Raw genomic sequence first — 12,123 nt, forward strand, 5'->3', positions numbered from 1 at the left:
AGAGCCCCGCCCCCAGCTCGCGCCGGATTTGAGGGGGCGGGGTCTTAGGGAGCCCCGCCCAGCGTTTGCGAGGCGGTGCTCAGTTCGATTCTGAGGTGGCTTAGGGGGCAGATTTTGTTAACGCCTGCGGAGCAGGGCTGAAGTCAGCTAGGGCGGTATGTAGTTGTCTTTCAATGATGCTCAGAGCTTATGCGTGAGGTCCTCGTGCGTATGAATCATCTGCGAACCTAGGTGGCCCTCAACAATCACTGACCCCTACCTGCTTGCTGATTCCTTGGGTCTTGGTCTTGGGTAGGGCTAGGGAATCTGAATTTTAAAAAAGACTAACAGTGATTCTGATGCATAGGTCTGCGGACTATGCTTTAAGAAACTGCTGGGCTAGGTTTTACTGCTAACTTGAAACGTGTCAGACTGCCGGGCAAGCCCTTCTGGTGAAGAGAGTATCGGATCTTAGAATCATAAGTATATCCTGGCTCTACCACCGACTCACTGTCACCTTGGATAATGCCACCCACAGAAAAGTTTGTAGGGGGATTCAGCGAGTTACTATATCTGAAATACCTACCATACAAACATCAAAAAAACTAATTTTCTGCTTATATTGGTGCCTTAGGATCAAGATGGTAATGGGAGTGCCTCAATCTGGAGAGCAAGTAATGAGACCCTCGTAAGTTTTTAGGATCTCTGTGTTATCTGGAGGATGAGGTATCTGTTTGGTTTTCTGTAGGTAGAAATGGCATAACGTGGGTCTCACCTACTTACCTGCTGGCAGAGCTAGACTTCTGTTTATACAAGCAAAGAAATAAGAAGAGCACCAGCAGTGTCTTTGACATAAGAAACTTATAGTTCTGGAGTTCCCGTCGTGGCGCAGTGGTTAACGAATCTGACTAGGAACCATGAGGTTGCGGGTTCGGTCCCTGCCCTTGCTCAGTGGGTTAACGATCCAGCGTTGCTGTGAGCTGTGGTGTAGGTCACAGACGCGGCTCGGATCCAGCGTTGCTGTGGCTCTGGCGTAGGCCGGTGGCTATGGCTCCGATTCGACCCCTAGCCTGGGAACCTCCATATGCCGCAGGGGTGGCCCAAGAAATAGCAAAAAAGACCAAAAAAAAAGAAACTTATAGTTCTTATGGTTTGCTTGTCCCCCCCACCCCTTTTCCATGCTTATTACAAATGCCAAATAGATACAAATTCACACCTTGTTCAAAAATCTTTTTTAATTGAATTGCCATATGTTGACCCCTTACACTGGAATTGTTTCTGATCACCATCCTTATCCCCTCCTGTACTTGGCTCCACATTTCTCCTCTCTATCCCTTTGGGAGGCATGTTTCATAAAATGGGTAAGCCATCTCCATTCTTCTGTGAAGCTACATGTAGAAAGAGACAAACCTGTCTGGATGTCATGAATTTAGAACAGATTCTTTTCCCAAGATTCCTAGAAAGAGTAAACAATACATGTCCCCACTTAGAGGGAATGAAATGTACCAATTTCTTAGTTGAGATTTAAGACGTTAGTGAATGCTTTCTCTAAGCCTTCTCCTTCCCCTCTCTATTGGGCTGAATGATCATGTAGAAGAGAACTCTGCCAGTTCTGTAATATAACAAAACAAACCAATTGTTTCTTTTTCCCCTTAAGTCACTGTATTTTGGGGGGCAATCTGTTACTTCCATCCCTCCAACTAATATCACAGCTAGATTTATGTAGATGGACATATGAATTTGTTGGGAAGCAATGTACGTGAAAGCACTTCACAATTTTTTAAAAGCACATGCAGTTCACTTTCTTAAGATCTGGCGTTTTATCTTCTTCAGGCATGAAGCTCAGATAGCTCTGGGTACTTGTTGGGAGCATCTCTGGGTTATTTTTTGGGAGAAAGATTTGAAACCCATGTTATTATTGCTAGGCCTGAGTTAGGGGAATGGTTTGAAACTGGTTTCTTTTCCAGGTCATCTCTGATTCATCTAAAAAGCCTTCTGTCTCCTTACCCTATTATTTGTTTAGCTAGGACTGTAAGGGAACATTGCTCGACCAGGAAATCTTTAACACTGATGACTCTTGTCCTAGGATAGCAAGCATAATCTACTCTATCACTTTCATTTTATGGAGGAATAAATTAGATCTAGAGAGAACTATGTTTGCTTTCTTTGAGTTGCACATCTGGAGAGAGAGAGCAAGCGAGAGAAGAGTGGCAAATAAAGAAAAGTCCAGAGAAAAGGAATAGGGGTGGAGATGGGAGAGATTTCAGGGTCAGAGCCCTAGCTAGGGCCATATCTAGTTAGGCTGCCTTGATGTGCCCTGAGGTCTATATGCATTACAGCCAGCCCCATGGATGTTTTTCCACAAGACTGCTAAACTCACAGATTTTCCTTTCCTTCCTTTTCAGCGTCTATTCCTCGGTCTTTGTCACAGCCTCTCAGGCTGGAATTTGTTTCTCCAGGTTACAGGTGGCTGACGTAGTAATTTAACCTCTGCAGCTGAGAGAAGTACAAGCCTCCGGAGAGGTCCATTTCCTTGGGAACTATGTACTAGTGCTCATGAACTATAGCTTTCTGGAAATAGTGTTCTGGTTTTTCTACATCAGAAAAATGACTTGATGGTGAAACCTGAGTTTCAGCAAGAAGGTATGCAAAGAACATGGTAGATTACTTGGGGGCAAGTGGCTCACAATGCGTGTCCCCACATAGAACTTCTTCTTCTTTTTTTTTTTTTTTTTTTTTTGTCTTTTTAGGGCCTCACCCGAAGCATATGGAGGTTCCCAGGCTAGGGGTTGAATCAGAGCTGTAACTGCCGGCCTACACCACAGCCATGGTAACGCCAGATCAGAGCCTCGTCTGTGACCTACACCACAGCTCACAGCAATGCCAGGGATCAAACCCGTGTCCTCATGGATGCTAGTTGGGTTCCTTAACCACTGAGTTGCTAAGGGAATTCCCACATAGCACTTCTATAGCTAGACTGCATAGTCTCTTAGAATCCCTCCACACACTGAAAGCCAAAACAACGGATTCATTGAGCATATTTAGCCAAGGGAGAACAGAGAGAGAAAGTTTGTCTAAAGCAAAGACAGAGGGTGGTGATGAACGCTGTGGGCACAGCAGTTTGCTGACAAGGCAGTGTGGCAGCCCTTCGCAGGGGCCAGTATTTGTAGTGGAATAAGAGCTTATTCAGAATATTTGGATTCCCTGGAATCCTCAGTTGCATTTTGCAGCACAGCATTCCATGGCCCTTTTATGACAGAAGGGAGTTCATTTCTTAGCTTTCATCATCAGCCTTCTGTTCTTCCTAATGAGAGACATGCCCTTGAACCTCTCTGTTAGCATCCTCCAGCCGTATTAAAACTCACTTACCCTTAGCATTTCTTTCGCCTGATAAAACAACCTAGGACTAGCTGTGAGAAGCAGGATTAATTAGTTTTTCAGAACAATATTACTGAGTCCCACTGATGTTTTGAGTACTATACAAATGCTGTATTCTTGGGTCATTAGGGCTTCTGAGGGTGGGTTTGCAGATGAGGGTAATTCAGCTCAGTGATAACAATCTATGCAATGCTTTTTTTCATCTATATATTTTTTTTACTAAAGTATAGTTGATTAACAATATAATGTTAGTTTCAGATGTACAACGAAATGATTTTGTTATACATCTGTATAGTCTTTTTAAAAATTCTTTTGTGTTAAGGTTATAAGGTATTGAATATAGTTTCCTGTGCTATGCAGAAATCCTTGTTGTTTATCTGTTTTATATCTGCTAATGTATATCTGTTAATTCTATATTCCTAATTTATCCCTCTCTCCCCCCCTCTGGTACCCATATGTTTGTTTTCTATGTCTGTGAACCTGTTTCTGTTTTGTAAATGAGTTCATTTGTACTGTTAAAGATTCCACATGTAAGTGATACCATATGAGAGATATGTCTGACTTCATTTATATGATAATCTCTTTGTCCATCCATGTTGCTGCAAATGGCATTATTTCATTCTTTTTACGGCTGAGTAATATTTCCATTATGCATGTATACCATGTCTTCTTTACCCATTCACCTGTCAGTGGACATTTAGGTTGCTTCCATATCTTGGCCATTGTAAACAGTGCTGCTGTGAACATTGGGTTGCATATATCTTTTCTAGTTAGAGTGTCCTCTTTTCAGATATATGCCCAAGAGTGGGGCTGCTGGATCATATAGTAACTCTATCTCTAGTTTTTTAAAAAACTTACATGCTGTTTCCCATAGTGGCTGCACCAATTTACGTTCCCACTAAGAGTATAAGTAGGTTTCCTGTTCTCCACACCCATTTCTAGCATTTTTTCGTCTTTTTTTTGGGGGGTGCCACTCCCACAGCCTATAGAGGTTCCCAGGCTAGGGGTCGAATCAGAGCTGTGGCTGCTGACCTATGCCACAGCCACAGTAACGTGGGATCTGAACCATGTCTGTGACCTACACCACAGCTCACCGGATCCTTAACCCATTGAACGAGGCCAGGGATTGAACCCATGTCCTCATGGATGCTAGTTGGGTTCATTAACCACTGAGCCATGATGGGAACTCCTATGTTTTATAGGTTTTTTGATTATGGCTATTCTGACCGGTGTGAGTTAATACCTCATATAATTAGAGATGCTGAGCATCTTTTCCTGTGCCTGTTGGCCATCTGTTTGTCTCCTTTGGAGAAATGTTTATTTAGGTCTTCAGAGAATCTATACAATTCTAAATTATGACTCTTTCCTTCTTCCCTCCCTCTCTCCTGTCTTCATTCCTTTTTTCCTCCCTCTTTTTTTTTTTAATGAAGGAAAAAGAAGAGATGCTAGATCCAGCATTTCAAAACAAATGTGAATACTGTTGTAGTATGCTTTGTTTTATCTCCTTGATGGTACCATCTGAATAGATATTTTGTTCTGGTTTGTATATGAGGGGTCGTGCCAGTCAATCTACCCACCCTCATATATGAACATGTCCTAAAGTTCAATCGCAAAATTATTGTTTGTAGGTTGAAATACATTTTTCTACCAAAAAATGAAAATGTTTTATTTCCAAGGTTAGCTCCGTTATGAGTCCATTATGGGGTTAAAATGCTGTTACAAGCAAGAAAAAGAAGTAAAAAACAATACTGTTGCAATGCTGGTAGATATAATAAACAGAATATATAATACTGAATAAGTTTTTATGGTATATTTTTCTTAAATGCTGATGAAAAAGAAAAAAGGGTGATATGGTAGGAGTGAGGAAATGCTGTTTATTCAGAGGAGGCTGCATGTTGTTGAATACGTAGAGAATTGATGGCAGGATATCAGGAAAGGAGAAAATATGGAAAGATTAGTATGAAACAGGGAGTTCTTGTGGTGCAGTGGAAACAAGCCAATGTCCAGGAGGATGCAGGTTCGATCCTTGGCCTCGCTCAATGGGTTAAGAATCCAGCCTTGCCATGAGCTGTGGTGTGGGTCGCAGATATGGCTCATATCCCACATTGCCGTGGCTGTGGCTGTGGCGTGGGCTAGCAGCTGCAGCTCCAATTCAACTCCTAGCCTGGGAACTTCCATATGCTGCAGATGCGGCCCTAAAAAACAAACAAAAAAAATTAGTATGAAACAGATCTATGCTGTAGTATTACCTGGGACTACTGTGCTCTTAGCCCTTGTGAGCATCTGTGCCTGCCGGTGTCATACAAGATATGTTGAGTTAAAATACTAGCCTCACTATATACTGCCTGTGTATATATATATATTTTTTGTTTTTTGTTTTCTTTTTTACTTCTTCTTTTAAAATTTTTTAATTATCAACTTTGTATTAAAGTATAGTTGATTTACATTTTGCCAATTTCTGCTGTACAGCAGTGACCCAATTGTGCGTGTGTGTGTGTGTGTGTGTGTGTGTGTGTGTGTACTTTTTCTCATATCATCCCCCATCATGTTCTATCCCAAGAGATTGGACAGAGTTCCCTGTGCTATACAGCAGGAAATCATTGATTATCCACTTTAAATGTAATAGTTTGCATCTACTAACCCCAAATTCCCAGCCCATCCCACTCCCTCCTCCTTCCCACTTGGCAACCACAAGTCTTTTGTGGCTGTATATGTTTTTTTTTTTCCCCCTTTTTAGGGCTGCACCTGGGGCATATGGAGGTTCCCAGGCTAGGAGTTGAATCAGAGCTTTAGCTGCCAGCCTACACTGTAGCTACGGCAACGCAGGATCCTTAACCCACTAAGCAAGGCCAGGGATCGAACCTGTGTCCTCATGGATGCTAGTCAGATTCCTTAACCGCTGAGCCATGACGGGAACTCCAATGGCTGTATATGTCTTTTAATGCGTCTCCTATTTCAGAATATGTGGGAGGATAGGTAAAAGGAGATGGGGATTCCCAGATCATAGGCTCCATCATATTGCTTATCATTTGGGGTCTCATATTAATCTCCATTATACATCCCCCTTCCATTCCATCCCCTGGGTCTCCTAGGTCCCCTAGCCTGCATCAAAATCACCTGAATGGTTTACTAAAACGCAAGCTGCTGGGTTCCACCCTCAGGTTTTCTAATTCATTAGGGTGGGGATGGGGCCCAAGAATTCAATTTCAAACAAGTTTCCAGGTGATACTGATGCTGCTGGTCTTGGCACCACACTGCACCGTCGTTGTGAGCAGCATAGTGTCTGGCTGTAGGCTTCAGCCCTCCCCACCCTGTCACAATCAGGCATGCCTGTGGCTCTGCCCTGGACATTCCAAGCTTCATATCTGGTCCTCTGGAGGTTGAGGTCCATTTCCTTCCCAAGCCCCAAAGATACTTTGCAGACTAAAGACTGTGGATCCCTGTTCTGACAACTGTCCACATTGGAAATCCCTAGGGTTCTGGGTCTTGGAAATCTCAATCTCTCTTCATCCCATTTCCTTCTTTTTTGGTTGCCTGCAGCATGTCTCACCCCCAGCAAATCAACCCTGCTGAGGCTTAGCTTTTCACCACCTCTTCTAAGTAGCACGAAGTCTTAACTCATCCTGTTTATGGTGGATATGTGATCCTGAAAGCCAATCAGTGTCACACCTCTTCCCTCCAATAGCTTTTGGCAATTCTCCATCCCCTGTCTCAGAGCTGCTGTCATGAAAGCTGTGAAGTGGCTTCCAGGAACAAAGTTCCATAGCTTTGGCTCCCACATAAGTTCAGATACTTTCCAGGTACCATCTCATCTCTCACGTGTTCTCTCAGGAAAGTGGTTTTACAGAACTGCAGTTTCAAGCCCACAGCAGCCTTGGGGTAAAGCCGAGATCTCTATAATATTTCTTTTGTTTGGTCCCCACCAGCCTCACAACAAAGCCTTACCCTTAATTGGTTTCTGTGAATCAGAGGAGCTTGCTCACATACAGTCACAAGGAGCATCCTCTCAGGTACTGTGAAGTGCTTGCCATTTTCTCCTCTTTGACTCAGGATTTCTTCCTTTCTCAGCATGTCCTCAGGTGACCTGTTGCTGAGACGTCAGATTCCCCCAGAGACCCTGCAGGTACCCAAGATGGCTTCACCTCTCCTACTGCCCTGCTCTCTGTGCAGCTCTGCACTCCCAGACCCCTGCCGCAGGCACTGCCACTGGTGGTCCTGCTACATCAGGGTGAAACCTCCCGGGTCAGAGACACTAATGTCTCTGCTGAATGCATTGGTCCCTGCTGCTGGCAGAATTGCTAGAGTCCTGCCTATCAATGTGGACACTGCTGGTGGCACTGATGTGGTAAAGACTTCACAGCACAATAGGGTCAGTGCTGAAGTGGGAAGGATCTGTTTATGTCTTTTGTCTTAAGCTTTTTAACTGGGTTCCAAGACAGATCTTCCTGGTGTTGCCACTGACTAGAGAGAATTTAGTTAAGGAACCTTTGGTTAGCTGCCTTCCTGATCCCTGTTACATAGAATTAGTGCTGAGAAGTAGCTGTGCATGTGTTTAAAAAACGTTCCGAGCCCTCCACCCTACCTCTGAATGCAGAGGTAGGGACCTAGTTTCCCACAATGTGAACAGAGCTGATGTGTATCATTTCCAGGCCAAGGAGTTTAAGAAGTAGGTGTACCTCCTTTCTGGTCTTTCTTTCCTCTCTGTCTGGCTCAAAGACCTCAGGGAATATCAGAATATAGGATGGAAGGAACCAGGACATCCACTATAGACTCTTCTATAAGCAAGAAATGTATTTTCTACGCACTTAAAATGATTAAAACAGTAAGTTGCATGTCACGTATAGTTTACTTCAATTAAAAAACCTATTTCTACAGAGATAAGTGACTGAAAATTTGAGGTTTATTTGTACAGCAGCTAATGTTATCCTGATTGTTTCTCAGCTCCCCAAGTTTGTTCTATTTTAGGCTTCGTTTCCCAGAACTCTGGTACAAGGCACACCCAGAGTGCAATAGAAGCAACACTCAAAATTCCTCCTCCCTTTTCACATTGGCCCTTCGTCCTTGGGAAATCTTTCTGTGTCTGGACCCCCTTAACACTGCTTTAAAGACCTTTCTAGAAACAGACTCTTTTAATTATAAAATAGTTGTATATTTATTAAAACAACTATATCATAAATAGTTACATATTATATAACTATAATTATATAGTTATATATATATATTATATAACTTGTCTTTTCCTAACCCTAACCCTAACCCCAGGGACAAGACCCCAGAGACAAGTTGCCTGGCTCTGAACCCCAGCTCCTTCCCTTTCTAGCTGTGTGACCCTAGGCAAGTTACTCACCCTCTGTGTGTCTCCATTGTCTTAACTGCAAATGGGGCAATAACATCACTTACCTTCAAAGGTTCTTGTGAGGATCCATGAGTCAAAAGATACTGAATACGCAAACCTGCCTGGAGTACACATCCCTGCTACCTGTGTTAACTCTGCTACTATTGATAATGTACCTTACAGCCCCTCCAGTCCTACTTACACATGAGTGAATCTTGGGAAATAATTTAAATTTGAGCTGAGCTCATTCCTACGAAATAGTCAAATGTCATATTAATAATAGATCTAATTTTCACAGAGAGAGAAAGGGCAGATCCTTATCTTTTGGAGTCTTAACCCCAAAGGTCCTTGAGTATCTGTTATGTATCAAGCAATGTGCCAGGCCATTTCACATATATTTTGCTATTTGTCATTACAAAATTCTTCATAATTAAACCACTGGACAAGAAGAATACATTCACCAGAAAAATTTAATTTGATGAAATGAGGAATCATGATGCAATATTAACTATTCCTACATATTGCAATATTGTATTGTATATTTATCTCTAAAATGTAGAATTATTTTTAGAATATTATTTGTGCTTTAGAATTTTTATTAATAAGAAAAAGGCAAATAGATAAAACCAGATCAGTTAAATATTATTTCTATTTCAGAAGAAAAATAACATTAAAAAATATGAGATTTTGCAATCCTCCTCAATTGTCACCTGTATCTGTTTAAGATATATGATACATAATCCTAATATTATATAAAGCATGCTCTATTATATACCTTTAAATATATATATAATTCTATTAATATGAAAGAATAGAAAGTTCATTTTAAAAGTTATGAGTGGATAAAATTTTATATTTAAAAAGCATTTTATTTTAGTTATTATTCAACTTAGAGAAATCATTATTTTCTCAAGATTAGTGGGCATGTATTTGAAGACTATTCTAATGAAAATTCAAAAGTCATTGGTTTATTTCCATGATAATGAACCCTTAAAGAAATTATGTAAACACCTCAGAATTCTAAAAAAGAATGCTGAGAACATGCTCTTCTATAAAATCAAAATTTAAATTCAAGTTTGCAAAATAATATGACAGCTCTGTCTAGACTATAATTCAAGTAATTGAAATTAGTTGCAGATTTTGAAAGAAACATGTAACAGTATAAAAGTATTAATTTTACCACAAGGGTAAATGAAGGGATGAAGTTAACTTGCTGAATTCCAAGAATCAAGTCACATAGACTACCCAAGCATTTTTTTTTTTTTTTTTTGCTTTTTAGGGCCACACCTGTGGCTTATGGAGGTTCCCAGGCTAGGGGTTGAATGGGAACTACAGCTGGTGGCCTATACCACAGCCACAGCAGTGCAGGATCCAAGTCCTGTGTGCAACCTATAACACAGCTCATGGCAACACTGGATCCTTAACCCGCTGATCAAGGCCAGGGATTGAACCCATAACCTCTTAGTTACTAGTCGGATTCCTTTCTGCTGGACCACAACGGGAACTCCAACATCTTTTTTTTTTTTTAATAATAATAAAAAAATCTCTAAAAGTGAACAGCTATTAATTCATTTCTGGTTGGTGAATATATAATATATGTGAGTATAGTATGACTATGTAACTGAGATTATTTTAAATGATAAATAATCCTGTCTTAATAAAAGTATGGAACATCTAAATGAGAAAGCTTTTGTCTTTTTTTTTAGGAAAAGAAAATTTGAAGAAAACATAATGGAAGTGTTGCTGTCTAACGCTATTGTTTAGGAATTACTTTTCAGAGAAAGCAAACTTTGTCAGTATTTCTAATTAAATATCTTTCATTCTCTTAATAGTAAAACTCTAATCACAAGTGACTCTGAATTCCTCTTCTACACTTTGCTTATGATAAAATGGCAAGATAAAAATAATACTTTTTTTTTTTTTTTAAAGGAGTAGGAGTTCCCTTTGTGACTCAGCAGTTAATTGACTGACTAGGATCCATGAGGATGCAGGTTCAATCCCTGGCCTTGCTGGTTAAGGATCTGGCATTGCCGTGAATTGTGGTTGCAGACATGGCTCGGATCTGGCATTGCTGTTGCTGTGGCTGTGGCATAGGCCAGTGGCTGTAGCTCCAATTTGACCCCTAGCCTGGGAATCTCCATATGCCACGGGCATAGCCCTAAAAAAACAAAAACAAACAAACAAAAAGGAGTGAACTAAGAGGTTCTAATTCATTATTTTATTGTTTTTGTGTGTGTGTTTTTCCTCTTCCTCCTCAGTTATAAAATCCTCAGCCTAAAAAATCCCAAATCTTCAAGGCTTGTTCCAGATATCATGCCTCTAAGAAGTCCTGTTTTGTTTTTGTGCTATTTCTTGTGATCTCTTCTGGCCTTGTGCACGTTGTATGTTTAGCTCATATTGTATTCTGTCATACAATGTTAAATCCTCTGCGACAAGGTTTGTGCCTTCCTCATTTCTGTGTCACCTGTGGGGCCAAGCACAGACCTTACGCACAATGGGCCCATTCGCTGAATTAAAAATGCTGAATACTTAGGATTTTTCCATCCTCTATGAAATAATTTGTGTTTCTTCGATGCAGGCCTCTCTCCTCATTTTATGTTGGCCTGTAAATCCCTCCAGAATGAAGTCAGGCCTGTGGTATGACTCAGCAATGCCCTGCCTTGGTAGCTTCTACAGAATGGAAGGAAGTTTGTCCCAGCCACACCAGGTGGCAGTGTGACCCACGCCTGCATGGCCACTAAGGCAAGTGTATGAGGAAAAACAATGCAGTGATTCTACAAAGAAAACTTTGAAAATAATTTAACCCCAAAGGGATAAATGAACTCAATTTTTTGTTTCTCAATTTTAACCAGAGATTCTAAGATTTGTGTGATTTATATGACAGCTGCTGACAGGGAAAAGTGAAAAAAGGAAGTCATTATTTGCACTGTCAACAGGTACACAGAGAAATAAATACGTATCTTGGCAGACAGGAGTAAATATTTGCATTATATAAAGGAATAGAGATGATTATATTGAAAGTTATGGTTTTAAATGATTTTCTGAATATGAGAATAGCTGTAAATGGCACCATTATTCCTTGTAATTCAAATGGTCAGACTATCCTACCTAGCAAAAATTAAGAGATTAATCTGATTCTCAAGAAGCATTATTTTTGGAGTTATAAAATGGTTGAGTTTTTTTTGGTGCAGGTGAGTGATTTCTGCAAAATGTTTTCCATGTATTATTGTCTTAAAGTTGGGATTGTAACTGAAGTCCCTCTGAGTTTGGTTTATGGTAAATAAGGGATAATTACATAATTTTGTTATGAGTACCATATTCCTCCATGAAGTAGCACACTCTACAATACTAGGTAGGTATTGAAAGGATGAAAATGCAGCCTAACCTTCCAAGACCCCAAGAAGGTAGTAAAGAGTCCTAACTCCAGCTTC

General features: G+C 40.7%; 1 long non-coding RNA gene across 1 annotated transcript; it reads left to right on the plus strand.

Moving 5' to 3' along the window:
* LOC102163716 lies at positions 12-2,689 on the plus strand. Its single transcript, XR_002342107.1, has 3 exons — positions 12-155; positions 614-667; positions 2,385-2,689. It is a non-coding gene; the product is annotated as an uncharacterized LOC102163716 (long non-coding RNA).

This window comes from Sus scrofa, chromosome 2 (assembly GCF_000003025.6).
Source record: "Sus scrofa isolate TJ Tabasco breed Duroc chromosome 2, Sscrofa11.1, whole genome shotgun sequence".
NCBI lineage: Eukaryota > Metazoa > Chordata > Mammalia > Artiodactyla > Suidae > Sus > Sus scrofa.